This window comes from Pelophylax lessonae, assembly GCF_965119305.1.
Source record: "Pelophylax lessonae genome assembly, chromosome: 3".
In the NCBI taxonomy this organism is placed as follows: Eukaryota; Metazoa; Chordata; class Amphibia; order Anura; family Ranidae; genus Pelophylax; species Pelophylax lessonae.
In genome coordinates, this window is record NC_138770.1 from 236,843,353 (window position 1) to 236,858,973 (window position 15,621).

A 15,621-nucleotide genomic window follows, 5' to 3' on the forward strand; every position below is an offset into this window, starting at 1 on the left:
TTAGCTGACAGAAGTGGTACCTGGTGTGGTCTTCTGCTGCTGTAGCCCATCTGCTTAAAGGTTTCCCTGTGTTGTGCATTCAGAAATGGTATTCTGCATACCTTGGTTATAATGAGTGCTTATTTGAGTTACTGTTGCCTTTCTATCATCGAGAACCAGTCTGCCCATTCTCCTGTAACCTATGACATCAACAAGACATTTTTGTCCACACAACTGTCGCTCACTGGATATTTCCTCTTTTTCGAACCATGCTCTGTAAACCCTAGAGATGGTTGTGCATGAACATCCCTGTAAATCAGCAGTTTTTGAAATGCTCAGACCAGCCCATCTGGCACCAACAACCATGCCACATCCAAAGTCACTTAAATCCTCTTTCTTCCCTATTCTGATGCTCGTTTGAACTTCATCAAGTCTTCTTCAACACCTCTAGATGCCTAAATGCATTGAGTTGTTGTCGTGAGATTGGCTGATTCGCAATTTGTGTTACCAAGCAATTGAACAGGTGCACCTAATAAAGTGGCCGGGGAATGTATCTGACCATGTTAGAGCACTGGAACTCACCAAGATGCTAAGCCAAGTACAGGGGTACATGCTTGGTGCTTTGCCCTTTCTCCTTTTCTCTGTAAAAGAGCAAACATCACCTGTAATTATTTGCCATTTATGACCACAACTTAGACAAGCAATCAGCATAAGACTAAAGCTAATTTTGACAGTTTGAACTTTGAAGAGCAAACTACACCGATAATGAGGATCCTCCCAACTTCTTGTTCTAGGTTACTGCTCACAGCATCTGGCTGATATGTGGTCATCATAGCTATAATGAAACAATTAGGTTTTTATTGCAGGCTTGAGCTGAGATAGGCCTCTCCACTGGAAAACCACTAAATAATATGTGGCCTGGAAACATCATTCAGTCATCTCCAGTTTCCTCTGAGGAACTGGCTCATAAATAGTTTTGCAGATGAGGGAATCTTGCTTTACTGTACTAGGTGGAGCTGCGTGTCACCAGGAAAGCTGAGAGATTTCCTCTGATGAAAAGATCTACAAGTCATCTGACAAAACAAAGTATAAAAGGCACCCAGGTGTTTGCTTCCTAACATATATGCCAGTTGCAGACAGCCTGCTCAAGTCTAGGGCTTTCAGATTAGGCCTGGAGTGCTCAAGGAGGCCACATGTTTCATTATGTCTGTCCGTTCAGAGGTGCCATTCAGGGCCGTCTTTAACACAGGGCAAAGGGGGCAGCTTCCCTGGGCCCAGCCATTGTTGTGGGGCCCAAAGCAGCTGCCCCTTGAGCCCGCATTGCCCACAAATAGTTGATAAGTGCATTTGGTAGGGCCCAAGAAAATAATTGCCCAGGGTCCATCCAATGCTAAAGACGGCCCTGATGCCATTGGAAGGTGAGAGTTTAGCTTCTGAATGGCCACTGCCAAAACCCAATACAAATGAAGCAAATGTGCCCAATTTCCCCCTTAAAAGTTTTTAAACTATAACTGTTTTATTGTTAATAAAAGTGATTTAAACTTATAGTGAAGAAGAGGAAAGCAATATTATAATTATTATAAAGGCCATTGGTTGAACTGGAAATCTTCAGCCAACAGCAGGGTAAAGCTGGATACACACTATCCAACTTTTGTGGTTAGATTTCCTTCAGATTTACCTTTTCTATGTAGTGCAAGGGCCTGCCAGATTGCATACAAATTGAAAGTGTTTAGGTTTGACCTCATATTATATGGTTTTGGTAAGTCTAAAGGAAAAAGTCTTCAGAAAATCTTATAGTGTGTATGGCCCATTAGCCCCTGTGCAGAGAAAAGCACATACACGTATGCATTTATTTTTACATTCCAGGAGAAAGTAAGCAGTTGATGGCTTTTGAGGACGTCTGCGAAAACACTGTAAAATAGTCATCAAAATGCTTCTTTAACCCTTTTGCTTTTTTTGAGGATTAGACCAAGTTTAGATGCACAAGTTAACTTTACAATACAAATATAATTTGCTGGCAGCATGTCTGAGAACTAAGAACACAGTTGCACACTTCGTGTTCTCTGCTGCAAGGTTAAAGTGTATCTAAACACAAAACAAAAAATTATATATTGCAGTTTACTAATCCTGAAATGCGTTGGCTGCATTATTCTTTTGTTGTTTTCTTTTTACCTTTCCCTTATTTTTTTGTGGAGATCCAGTCAGTAACACACTTTCTTTCTTAGGCCTCTTTCACACGGTCCGCCTCCGTAGGCGGATCCGTGCTGCTCAGCGGGGATCGAGCCGGCTGATGACAGCTCCGTCTCCGCTTGCAGTGCGGAGAGAGAGGTGTCACAGCTCCCGCTGCTCTCTATGGGGAATCGGATGAGAGCGGACCGCCTGTCCGCTCTCATCCGAACCCATCCGATCCAATCCCCAGGACGGATGGAAAATAGGGTTTCCATCCGTCCGGATTTCACGGACAGGGTGGTCGGATGTGGATAGCAGCGGGTGTCAGCGGACATGTCACCGCTGACATCCGCTGCTCCATAGGGCTGAATGGGGCATCCGATCAGATCCGCCTAAAAAACTGACAGGCGGATCTGATCGGAACGGCCGTGTGAAAGAGCCCTAAGGGTATCTGTACTCTATGAAGGAGCAAAAGAGACACCCACGGACAGCAACACTGTCAATCTAGGGAAAGGGAAGTATTAGATGCACTAGTAGACTGGACGGACTTGTCTGACAAAGTAAACCTGATCTCCAGCTAATACTTTTTAAGCAGTTACAGCAAACAGTTTTGTTTATTTTTGGTATAAAGGTTTTACATAAACAAATAAAAGTGGATTGTTGTAGTCTATATTAGATCTTGTTCACGTGGGGCAGTTTGATCCTTGCCCCATGCAGGGCCATGTTTACCTGCACAGGAATGCACAGGTGTTCCATGCATTCACATGCAGGCAATTCTATTGATGTCTACTGGGATACAACCGCTGCTCCTACTGTGCCGGTAAAACACAGTTTTGAATGGGGCATTAAAGTGTTACTAAACACAGGACCCTGCATTCATTATATCCAGTCCCCCACAGTACATAGAAAAGCAATTATTTTAGTAATTCTTTAGTAAAGTCTTGTGACTTCTATCGGTGTCCGGCCGAGCGCTGGTTAAAGCTTGTAGGAGGAGTTTTCATTTTCCTCTGACTGTCCTATGAGACTGCATGACCCCTGACCCTTTGTCTGGACAGTGCTAAATGGCCCTGTTCCCCTCCCCAAAAAAACTCTCTAGGAAAACTGAGCATGTGCAGAGTGCCCCCAAGACTCTGTACTATCAGGAAATGGATTTAGGACTGTGGAAGAAGGGGGGGATCAGAGAAGACAGGATCAAACAACCATTTACACAATGCGCAAGATTACCTCTTAGGTTCCACAAGCATGCTTTACTGCATTTACAGTCAGGGTAAAAAGTATTTAATCCCCTGCTGATTTTGGAAGTTTTCCCACTGACAAAAGAAATTATCCATCTATAACTTTAATGGTTGGCTTATTTTAACAGAGAGAGACAGAATAACAACAAAAATATCCAGAAAAAAAGCATTTAAAAAAAAAAAAGTAAAAAAATTGATTTGCATGAGTGAAATAAGTATTTGACCCCTTCACAAAACATGACTTAGAACTTGGTCACAAAACCCTTGTTGGCAATCACAGAGGTAAGACGTTTCTTGTAGTTGGCCATCAGGTTTACACACACTCCTCTTTGAAAATCCTCTCCAAGTCATTAAGGTTTTGAGGCTGAACTCCCTCAACATATTCTCTATGGGATTAGGGTCTGGAGACTGACTAGGCTACTCCAAAACCTTAATGTGCTTCTTCTTGAGCCACTCCTTTGTTGCCTTGGCCATGTGTGTTTTGGGTCATTGTCATGCTAGAATACCCATCCATGTCCCATTTGCAATGCCCTGGCTGAGGAAAGGAGGTTCTCGCCCACGATTTCACAGAACATGGCTCCATCAATTGTCCCTTTGAAGCGGTGAAGTTGTCCTGTCCCCTTAGCAGAAAAAAAAACCAAAGCATAATGTTTCCACGTCCATGTTTGATGGTGGGGATAGTGTTCTTGGGGTCATAGGCAGCATTCCTCCTCCTCCAAAGATGACGAGTTGAGTTGATGCCAAAGAGCTCGATTTTGGTCTCATCTGCCCACAACACTTTCACCCAGTTCTCCATGGAATCATTCAGATAGTCATTAGAAAAATTCAGACAGGCTTGTACATGTGCTTTGTTGAGCAGGGGGACCTTGCAGGCACTGCAGGATTTCAGTCCTTCATGGCGTAGTGTGTTACCAATTGTTTTCTTGGTGACTATGGTCCCAGCTGCCTTGAGATCATTGATAAGATTCTCTTGTGTAGTTCTGAGCTGATTCCTTACCATTCTCATGATCATTGAAACTCCATGAGGTGAGATCTTGCATGGATCTTGGACTGAGGCAGATTGACAGTTCTTTTTTGTTTCTTCCATTTGCGCATAATCACACCAACTGTTGTCACCCTCTCAAAAAACTGCTTAGCGATGGTCTAGTAGCTATTCCAGCCTTGTGTAGGTCTACAATCTTGTTTCTAACATCCTGGGACAGCTCTTTGGTCTTGGCCATGATGGAGAAATTGGAATCCGGTTTATTAATTGCTTCTGTGGACAGTTGTCTTTTTTACAGGTAACAAGCTGAGATTAGGAGCACTCCCTTTATAAGAGTGCTCCTACTCTCAGCTCATTACCTGTATAGAAGACACCTGAGTGCCAGAAATCTTGCTAATTGATAGGGGATCAAAAACGCACTTCACTCATTAAAATGCAAATCAATTTATAACTTTTTTGAAATGCGTTTTTTCTGGATATTTTTGTTGTTATTCTGCCTCTCACTGTTAAATGAAACCTATCATTGAAATTATAGACTGATCATTTCTTAGTCAGTGGGCAAACGTACAAAATCAGCAGGGGATCAAATACTTTTTTCCCCTCACTGTACAGACTGATTTTACTGTTGTGGGTTTAGTAACACTTTAAGGATTGCTAAGCTGCAAAAAAATTACATTTTTTTTATTATTGGACTTAGATACTCTTTAACTAATGTTTTCACAGCAATGGGCATTTTACAATTGGTGTACAAAAGGTGTATTTTGGTCACAAAGGAGACTGTGTGACTGTTAATTGTAAATTAACTGTCAGGTATAACACAGGACAGAAATGCTGAATATTTCTATACCTTAGAGAGTACTGTAAAGATATACTCTGATCTCTGATATGCGAGACCCTCCCAACATTACGACAATATTTTCTCTAGAATCCAGTTTATCCAGTTACATACAGAGTAGACAGAGCTAGAACTATATCAGTATAGGTAAACAACAACTGTGACATAGGCTTAGTAACAAGTAAACGCAAGTAAACTGATAAGTGCATAGCAATACAGCTAGCTAATGTTACAAAATGTACAAAGCAATGTGTCCATAGTAACTAATCCAATACTACATTTTTGACCTTCAATTTGCTAACCATTCTTTCTTATTTTATTTATTTATATTATTATCAATGTATTTTTTTTATATATATATTTCATCAATTACCACAATTTGTTTACTAACAGCTAATTGTTAATAAGTTACATGTAAAGGTGTAACAATTTACTCCCCTTTTACACATACTGACAGAATTTGAGTACAGGCCAACTCGGCTCCTAGCTACTTCCTGTAAACAGCAAACAGAATGGTCTGAGATCAAGCTTTTAGCTTAATACTTCCAACTGATAACTGCAAGGAAAGACTGACTTGTGTGTGTATTAAATGTGCTTTTGGTTTATGTACACTTTCCTGGAAGTTAGAAATTGCAATAGCCAGCATTCCAAGCCAAGAAAGGAAATTTCATAAATTACCTCGAGCAACAAAATCTTTGTAAATCAATTCTAAATATCTCTTACCAAATAGGACAGCTTCAACAGCACAGATTATGTAAGAAAACAAGTACAGTAAAAGGTAGAAAATGACAATGGATTCTACACCAGTGATACAAGAAAGTTGAGCTAATTTAGCCTGTTGCTGAAATGCACTTAAGTTTACAGTATTTTGGGCAGTCTAGTAATGAAGAGAACCCTTTTGTTTGGAGCAGTGAGCCTGAGATGCATGGAGGGCTACATACAAGATAAAGGCACACTGCAACTTCTGGTCTGTAACTGGTCTATCATTACAATTTGGTACATACACTGCAAAGGAACAATATCAATTACTATGAAAAAAGATTGCTTTTTAGAGTTTTATTCTTTCTTCTTGGAAAATGTTTGTGGGAGGACTTTGGAGATGCTTCTCTCGAGGTATAACCCTTAGATTGCCCCAAAATTGCAAGTAATGCTTCATCAAATACTTGACTTACAAATATCAGGCTGTGTATTCTTATGTTATTCTTATGTTATGCTTTAGCACAGGGGTCTTCAAACTATGGCCCTCCAGTTGTTCAGGAACTACAATTCCCATCATGCCTAGTCATGTCTGTGCATGTCAGAGTTTTACAATGCATCATGGGATGTGTAGTTCTGCAACAGCTGGAGGGCCGTAGTTTGAGGATCCCTGCTTTAGCAGATAGTAGTGGACAGAACAAGCCAACACTGCAAATCTCTGTAAATCCAGTCAGGTAGCACACATAGGCACTCAGCATACTTCTCATGTACATTCAGCTGAAGCACATACTGGGGAATTCATAGAGGCTGTCTCAAGGCTACCTTTAGAATTCCATCAGGCTGCAACATCGAAAGATGCTTGCGTGCGATTCATGTTCCTGTTAGAGAGAAACACAGGTCAGAGACAGGTATATGAATCTGTCAATGAAAGCAATGAGGTCAGTGTGCACTCAATTCCCCCTTCACAGCCACTGTGCCCATTATACCAACAGCTGTATGGTCAAGGAAACTAATACCGGGGTAGGCAGAACCTGATGGGGAACTGGCTGTCTGCATCAGCTCTGCTTTACTTTCAGATTACAGCACATGGCCATAAGCAGATCAATATTCAGTCCAATAGCAGCTTTCCAATCTGCCCACTGCCGTGCACTGTCAATCACAGGCAAGGTGGACCGGATGGTGAAATAGTCTCAGGGTTCAGTGTCAGGCTTCACCCAACAACAGATGCAGTAGCAATGAATTGAGTTGTCGGTTGGGTGGAGCATGATGGGTAACTTTGAGATCAGTTTCCCATCAGGTCTGCCTTACCTGTTGATAGTGGATACTGGTGCGTGGATTCAAAAGCCGCTATTGGACTGAATAGCCACTATGGATCTGCCCACTGTCATGCACTGTCAATCACAGGCATGGTGAACCTGATGGAATCTAGTCTCAGAGTTCCCCATTAGGCTCTGCCCTCTGTTAGTTTAGTTTGACCTGCATCCTTGGTTGATAGAATACGAGGGGCCTTTGTCCTAGCAGCCACTGATGACATATCCATCCAGTAGAACACATTCAAACATATGCATAAAATAATGAACACTTAACACTCCTCCTCCCCCTGTACCCGAACTTTGCGTTGGTCCTAAAGTAGTTGTAAACCGCATACATGAAAAATCAACAAAGCACATCCAACTATTGTGTGTAGTAGCCTTAATCTGAAGCATTAAGCATGGTTCCTTTCTGATTTTTCTGCTATCTGCATGAATCCCCGACTCTAAGCCAATACAATAGCCTAGAGAATTTGGCCTCCCCCCCACCCCTTACCCAACACATAGCAGAAGACTCAGCTCTGTATGCTTTTTCTATTCCATTATCAGAATACACTACAGCTCCATGCCCAAGCTCTACAATGTGTGTGGCGTCAGATCCCTGCCCCCTGCTTTTTGGAGCTGAGAGATGCTGTGGAAATTGTGTATTTTAGAAAGATGGAGAGAAGAGAAATTTAAGACATAAGTAGATTTTTGCAGGGTGCTCATTTAACATTTGTAAACGTTTCCTATGACATAGAAAATTTTCACTTTTCGAGTTTAGGTCCTCTTACCATGGCTGTAAACAGGCAATACACCCATAAGCAGGGCACCTTGGCAGCCTATGTAACCAAAGTAGCACCTGTGCAATATCTCAGATCCCCCACCCTGACACATTGAAAAACAACCCGATCAGAGCTAGTACATTACCCAGTTTTGGTATTGTTTTACCTCTTAATCCAATATAGTTGCAATGCCGACATAAAAAATAAAAGGGGTAATATTTATCAAACATGTCCATGTTATTTCTTATGTATTTTCTCTTATTTTATCTTATATTGTTTAATCAGATTACCAACTTGCATTTCTAAAGGACATGACTACAAGTTAAAGGTGAGGAGATTGTTTCTGCTATTGCTTCAAACTATTTTCTAAATATGCCCAACAATGGAATTCAATTATATCGGAGATATGGAATGTCATGTCTGGACACAATGAAGAGCCTGAGGTAATGAAGAGAAAGCATGGCAAATTCCGTCAGCACACAGTTATGCTGAATACACTGTTATAAGGGATTAGAAATATTATTTTTCCACACACTGCAGATCTAATGTAAAAAATCAAGGGATGAACATAAATAGGCTTATTTCATGAAGCAGTATAAAGAACAATAATCTGAGTTAAAGTAACCAATAACAAATAATCTGATCCTGCACATTCACATAATTGATTGCTATGGGTTACTGTACTTTGCACTCCTTCCTTGCTCTTTACACTGGCTTACAGTACACAAGTTCTAGTGAAAGAAGCCATATTGAATGATTCTACAATAATATTTTTCCTCACAAGTATCTAGTAAGGCCATTGAGGACTGAGGTACCAAGCTAATGGTGAGGCTGTACGCGATTTATTGGCATTCACAAAATCCCAGAGAGATTGGTTTGGAAGAATGTCTGACCTAACACAGCCCTTAGCTTTCTGTAAGGTACAGAGTGCCAGAGTCCATGGGCTTCCGTGGTGAGAAGTATTGAGTCATTTTATATTCCAGTGGACAATCCAGGAAAACCTCTACAAACATAACTTCAGGACACAATGGGAAAACCAAAGATACCACAGACATACGAATTCAAGCTAAAACATGAGAGCACATGCTCTTGCATTACAGACATTTTAGGTCTTCTTACACCCAGAGGCTCTATTCACTGTTGTATGTAGATCTTAGGACGATAGGTTTAAGAAAAGTCATAACAGATTTTCTCACTAGGCCCAGAGCTGCAAAATGATTACAAGGGCTGAACGTGATACAAGGGCGTTACATGGGCTGAACATGATTCATTACTTCCTCTAATGCATGACTGACAGCCAAGTTAAATTGGTTCTAAAAGCAGAAGGTTTTATACCTTAATGCATTCCATGCATTAGGGTTAAAAAAAAAAAAAACTCCTGGGTGCAGCTCCCCCCCCACCCCCAGCTCCTCCTCATACTTACCCTGAGCCCCATTTTGATCCAGTGATGTGCATGGAAGCAATGGCTCTCTCGGGTCTCTCTCCTCATTGGCTCACACAGCAGTGGGAGCCACTGACTTCTGCTGCTGTCAATTGCAGCCAGTGAGCCAAAGAGGAGAGAGTGAGGGTGGGGCCGAGCTGCGCTCTGTGTGTGAATGGACAACGTCGACATGAGCGCGACTCTGGAGCGAGCCTGCTCCAATGCCCCCATAGCAAGAGGCTTGATGTTGGGAGGACCACCAGCGTGGACCCAAAAAGAAGATGATCAGGGCTGCTCTATGTACAACTACTGCACAGAGCAGGTAAATATATCATGTTTGTTATTAAAAAAAGAAAAACAATACAACTTTTAGAATCATTTTAAGTAGGCCTTTAAAGGATATTGGTGTATTGGACACCCTAATACTCCAATTTAAAGGTTAAATGAAAAATCAACAGAAACGTTTGGTTGATTCTGCTGAAGACTACAAACAGAAGCAGAAAAAATGTCAAGTGGACTCAGTTATGAGGGCTAGAGGGTAGAAAATGTGTGGACTGCTCACTGTTACCAATCACGTTCCACTTCTACTTTTCCAGGATATTATGGTTTCTATTTCGGTTCTTCATGTATTCCAATATTATAAAAACATGGAGCTATACAAAAACAGAAAAAGGCTTATTCAACGATCCCCCTTACCTCTAAAACACTGCATAACAGTACCTGTGGGAGAAATATGGTTTGAGTGAGATTATATGATCACCTTTCCCCTACTTACATAGTACAGGGGGTGATGTCACCCTACTGCTAATAAAGCTCCTGTGAACATGGAATAGCCCAAATATCATGACAAGATAATGCAGCATAATCAGGGGAGGACTGGGTCAGGGGACAGGGGGGCAATTGCCCTCTGGACCACTATAATGCTCCATAAAAAGGCTGCACTACTTCTGCCACAGACATGCCTAAAGGATTCCTGGTGAAGAAAAGTAAAAAGTCCCTGCCGCTGACCTACTGAGTGCAGATCAGACAGGAAGGACAGAGCGCAGGCCTCCCCCCAGGGATGGATGGTGAACTGTGTCTGAGCAGAGGCCAGTTCCATGCCCCACTAGAGCCCCAACCGAGCTGCCCCAGCTCCCCTCAACTGCCCCCTGCTGGCCAGGTCAGGAAACCGGTTTCGGCCTGTGAGTAGAGAGTACCTGGAGCAGAGCTTCAGCCTAAATTGGGGGTCAGGAGGAGGTTGGAAAGAGGGGGAGTGGGAGGGAGGCCGAGTCGCTGCACCATGGGCCTCTGGTTTGTCCTTGCCCCCTGGGCCGAAAGTAGCCATTCAGTACCTGAGTATAATGCAGGGTCATCTCCTTGTGAGAATTGGGCTACTCAACAATCTCGGATATCTGGCCAGAAAGAGAATGAAAGGACCCTTGATTGCTCACTGCAGGAGGAATTGGGAATAAGGTAAGTATCTAATCATATGTCTTCCCACAAGTACTTTAATTCACCTTTTTTGGGAAGGAGGACCTTGAATAAGTGAACCTTGCCAAGGAGGCAGAAGATCTGCCAGTTACTGTAGTTCAGACAAGTAGTTGTAATTGGCACTAAAGAAAAATCTTTGGCTAAAGGTAGAGTGTAATGAGTTAATATATTAGCGTCTTTTTATGTTATAAGAATCCCAGAGGAGACATTTTCCAGTCGTAGTGTTAGCTCTGTCGTATATTTTCACACCTTTTGTTAATTGGGTATCATTTACTACTATATAAAACAACTTAAATGGTAGCAAACCCTCATTTTGATTTTTACCTATGGTAATCTTATAGTAAATCCTAAATGTGCACCGTTCAGGAGATATTCTAGCCAGCAGCAGCTGGTGACACCACCAGCTGCTAATGGCTAGAATATCTCCAAAAGCCGTGCCACGGCCGTGACGTCATCGTGGTTTGGCCCGCGAACCTGGACGGAAGACATGATGAAGATGGAAGCCTTGTCAGTGGGGACAGCGCACCGCTGGAGGCCTTTGTTCCAAGATGTATACTAGCACATTTAATTTCTTTGCAGGCGATTTTTTTCCCCCCAATGCCACAGTTTACTACGACTTTAAAGTGAACCCATGTCTAAACCATGCACACAAAAAGATTCTGAACAAGCAGTAAAAGCACTTTACAAAAAGCCCTCATTCACAACAGAGGGACCGATATCCCTGCTCCTTTCACATTTAGGCTACGTTCCTGCTTAAACTTAGAGGATAACTCCAGACAAAACCTAACTAATGCTAAAGTGCCACATTCTAACCCTAATCTTTCAAACCCTGTAAACCATAAATCGCTACACTTACCTATTCTGCAGTCGATCCGGTCAGTCCTCCAGCGGCGGAAGCTCTGTGCAGGAGAGGACCGACAATGGCTGTGAAATGCCTGGGAAGTGACGTCACCCATAGAGTTACTATGGAGCTTCTGTTGTCAGAGGCCTCTCCTGCACCCACCTCCACGCTGAAGCCGCCGCTGACAGTTGATGCTGGGACTGGACTGGTTGCAAAATAAGTACAGTGATTTTTGCTTTACAGGTTTAGATAAATTAGGGTTAGAATGTGGCACAGAGCAGGTTTAGCATTAGTTAGGTTTTGTCTGGACTTATCCTTTAAGGCGCCATTTACACTTGTAGAACTTTAAAATCGGTGCGATTTTCATTACGACTCTGCTGTGTTACTTGACAGGATTTTGATTTTTTTTATTTCTAGCGCATTCCACATTATATTCTAACATATTCCACATTCCGCTCTCTCAGTGGAAGTCCTTACGACGAAACGCGTCAGGGCGTGTGTGCGCGGTCGCATGTTACCATTGCTACGCCTGGCCACACTACGGTCTCCTGGAGAACACGGGTCCGATCTAGTGGTGGGTCATGGAGCGTACATGTTTTATCGAATGCCTTCATTCCTATCTTTTGCTGTAAGTAGAAACCTTGAGGGGAGCGGGGTGCTTTTGTGTCATATTTTAATCCATTAAAATTGTGGAATTACACTATGTGCCCTCACTCTTCATTTACATGCTACCATGATTGGAGTTCTATATGAAGGCTAATAAGGTTTACATGGAGTTCCGTTTTCACGAGATTTGGAGACATATGTATGGTGATCGGAGTATATTCTGAGGGAGAATTTTGATCACTGATCTGGTGAGGTCCAGGAGAGAGGGGGGAGCACCGGTGATTGGTGGATGATTAAGAAATCCTTCACACCCTTTCCCTGGGATTTGGATTGTCACTTACTGGAACTGTTTTGTGATTGAAAACTCCATCTTTTGACATCATCCCTCCCACACGGGAGTGACCTTTAGATTATATTATTATAATTGGTTTTGAGCAGACTGTGTTCATTAGCGCTGTTAGTGTTATGGATTTATCTTTATGTTTCTAGATTGTCTATTACACCTTTGTTATATATTCCACATTTTATAAACGATCAGAATTTGAATTGGTCAAAAACTGATTAACCGTTTCAAAATCTGTGTGAAAAATAGCTGGCTGTTAAGTAGTGGGCTATTTTTTTTGTTTTGCTTTTATTTCGATGTGGCGGTGCGACATGCGACGTGAGATGGATCTACATTGGAGGACATTGATTTTTGTATTTTTTATCTTTTAATAAATGGAACTCACAAAAACCTATGTACTGTGTTGATTCACTTTGTACATTTTTTTGGTGAATGGTTAGGGGTACTATGTACCCTATACTCATTCACTTGGGGGGGGGGGGGGGCTTCAGACTCCCACAACCACAGCCCAGGGTTGTGGGGAAGAGGCCCTTGCCCCCCCCCCCTGCCCCAAAGCATCCCCCTCCATGTTGAGGGCATGTGGCCTGGTATATTTCAGGAGGGTCCTCTCCGCCCGCTCCTCTCCCCCTTTCCTAACCTGTTGGGCAGCATGCTCTGGTAAGGGTCTGGAATGGATTTTAGGGGAACCCCATACCGTTTAAAAAAAAAAAAAAAGTTGGCGCGAGGTTCCCCTTTAATTCTATACCAGACCCAAAATGCCTGGTATGCATGGGAGGTGGGACCCCACACCGTGTTTTTTTCTTTTTTTTTTTTACATTCAGCTGTCAGTGGGGAAACTCACTGACAGCTGATGAGTCATCATTTGTTAAGGACACGGCGGCCGGCTTCCCAGCTCCCTCCTTCACAACCAGCTATTCACACCGAATTCGAATCGGTTAATCAAGTTTCAATCTATTTGAATTCTGATCCTTCTGGAATTTAATAAATAATAAAAAAAAAACCAACACATTTTTAATTTTTGCTCTCATCCAAAATTGCATCAAAACTGCATCTATATGATGCTGATGCGACTTTTGAGGGTTTACATTGAGGTCCATGGACCTCAAGTCGCATGAAAGTTGGACCAGAGTAGTGCAGGAACTACTTTGAAGTCGCACAGATATGAACGGTACTTATAGGGAAACTTAAGGTGTGACTTGTCATACCACTTTGGAGTCCACAAGTTGCACAAATGTGAATGGAGCCTAAAGCTTACGTTTCTTCAAGTATTTTTTGAGTGCTTTCTTACTGATGTTTTTCGACTGTTTTCAGGCTGCAAAGTTTTGATTTATAAAGCTAGTTAATAGGAGAGGAAGAGGCAAGAAAAACAAGTTTTCAAGTGCTCCTATTAAAGTCTATAGGTGCCAAAAAAGCACATAAATGAACATAAATTACACAAGAGACATAAATTAACCACTTGACCTCTTGAAGAATTACCCTCCTTCATGACCACGGCATTTATTTGCAATACAGCACTATGTTAATTTACCTGACAATTGTGCGGTCGTGTGACACTGTACCCAAATCACATTTATGTCCTTTTTTCTCACGGATAAAGCTTTCTTTTGGTGGTATTTGATCACCTCTGCATTTACTTTTTACGCAATAAACAAAAAAAAAGGCCGACAATTTAAAATATATATATATATTTATTATTTATTTTTTTACTTTCTTCTATAAAACATATATAATAAAATAAATAAAAAAATTATTTCTTCTTAAATTTAGGTCAATATGAATTCTGCTGCATATTTTTGGTAAAAAAAAAAAAAAAAAAACTCAATAAGCATATATTGATTGATTTGCACAAAAGTTTTAGCATCTACAAACTATGGGATATTTTTATTTATTTATTATTAGTAATGGTGGCAATCAGCAGGACTTCGATATTGTGGCAGACATTCTGAGACCTTTTGGGAACCAGTGACACTAATACAGTGATCAGTGCTAAAAATATACATGGTCACTGTAAAATGATACTGGCTGGGAAGAGATTAACATCAGGAGCGATCAAAGGGTTAAATTATGTGCCTAACCTGTGTTTATGTGAACTATGGGAGATGCTTTTACTAGGGGAAGGGATGAAATGTATTCTTTTCTTTGCAGGGACACAAATTCCATTCCTTCCCCCCTGATAGACTGGAGAAAAGCCTTGTGTACATAGGCAGATCGCAGTTCTGTGTCTCTGCCTGATGATCGGCGGGTGATGGAGGACATCGAGTACGCGGCACCCCCTGATCGGCTGCCGCTGTGTGTAATCACAGTGGAAGCGAGCTGCCGGCGATGCACATGAGCGTCCTCTACCCGGACGTGCGGTATCACGTATATATACGTGAGCTGGCACACAGCTGCCGCCCTGTACCAGTAAAATTGCTATTAGGAGGACGGGCAAGCGGGTCATTTCTATGATAAACAGAATCTTGGCAGTCTGCCAGTGATCTAATGTAAACACACAACAGGTAGGTAAGCTGTAGAAAACTGACTGACACTGATCTTTGAGGATAAAAGCAGCTAGACAGGTCAATGAAGGCTTATTTTGTAAAAACACACAGGTGCGCTTTAATCACCTCCCACACGCCATATAGGGAAATGACAGCGGAGGGATAATTCTATTGTTCTGAGACTACGTCATATGACGTCGTCTCACTCTTGCCCCAATCTCAGTAAAGAGCTGATGATGCGGCTCTTTGCCCATGTGATCAGCTGTATCCACTTACAGCTGATCACATGTAAACAAGGAAATGTCGATTATCGGCTTTCCTCTCCTCCCACTGACAGCGTGTAAGGTGAGGAGAGCCGATCAATGGCATTTCCTCACAGGGGGAACATGCAGAGATAATCAGTGCCTTGCTTATCAGTGCTGCCCCAACAGTGGCCATCAGTAATGCCAGTCTGTGGCTATCAGTGTTGCCAATCAGTGCCCATCAGGGAA

The 15,621-nt window shown here is 42.1% G+C and overlaps 1 protein-coding gene across 1 annotated transcript in view; it reads right to left on the reverse strand.

Annotated features, from left to right (window-relative positions):
* ARHGEF26 (Rho guanine nucleotide exchange factor 26) overlaps nt 1-15,621 on the reverse strand; it is a 231,045-nt gene that overhangs the window by 46,705 nt on the left and 168,719 nt on the right. The window lies entirely within an intron of this gene.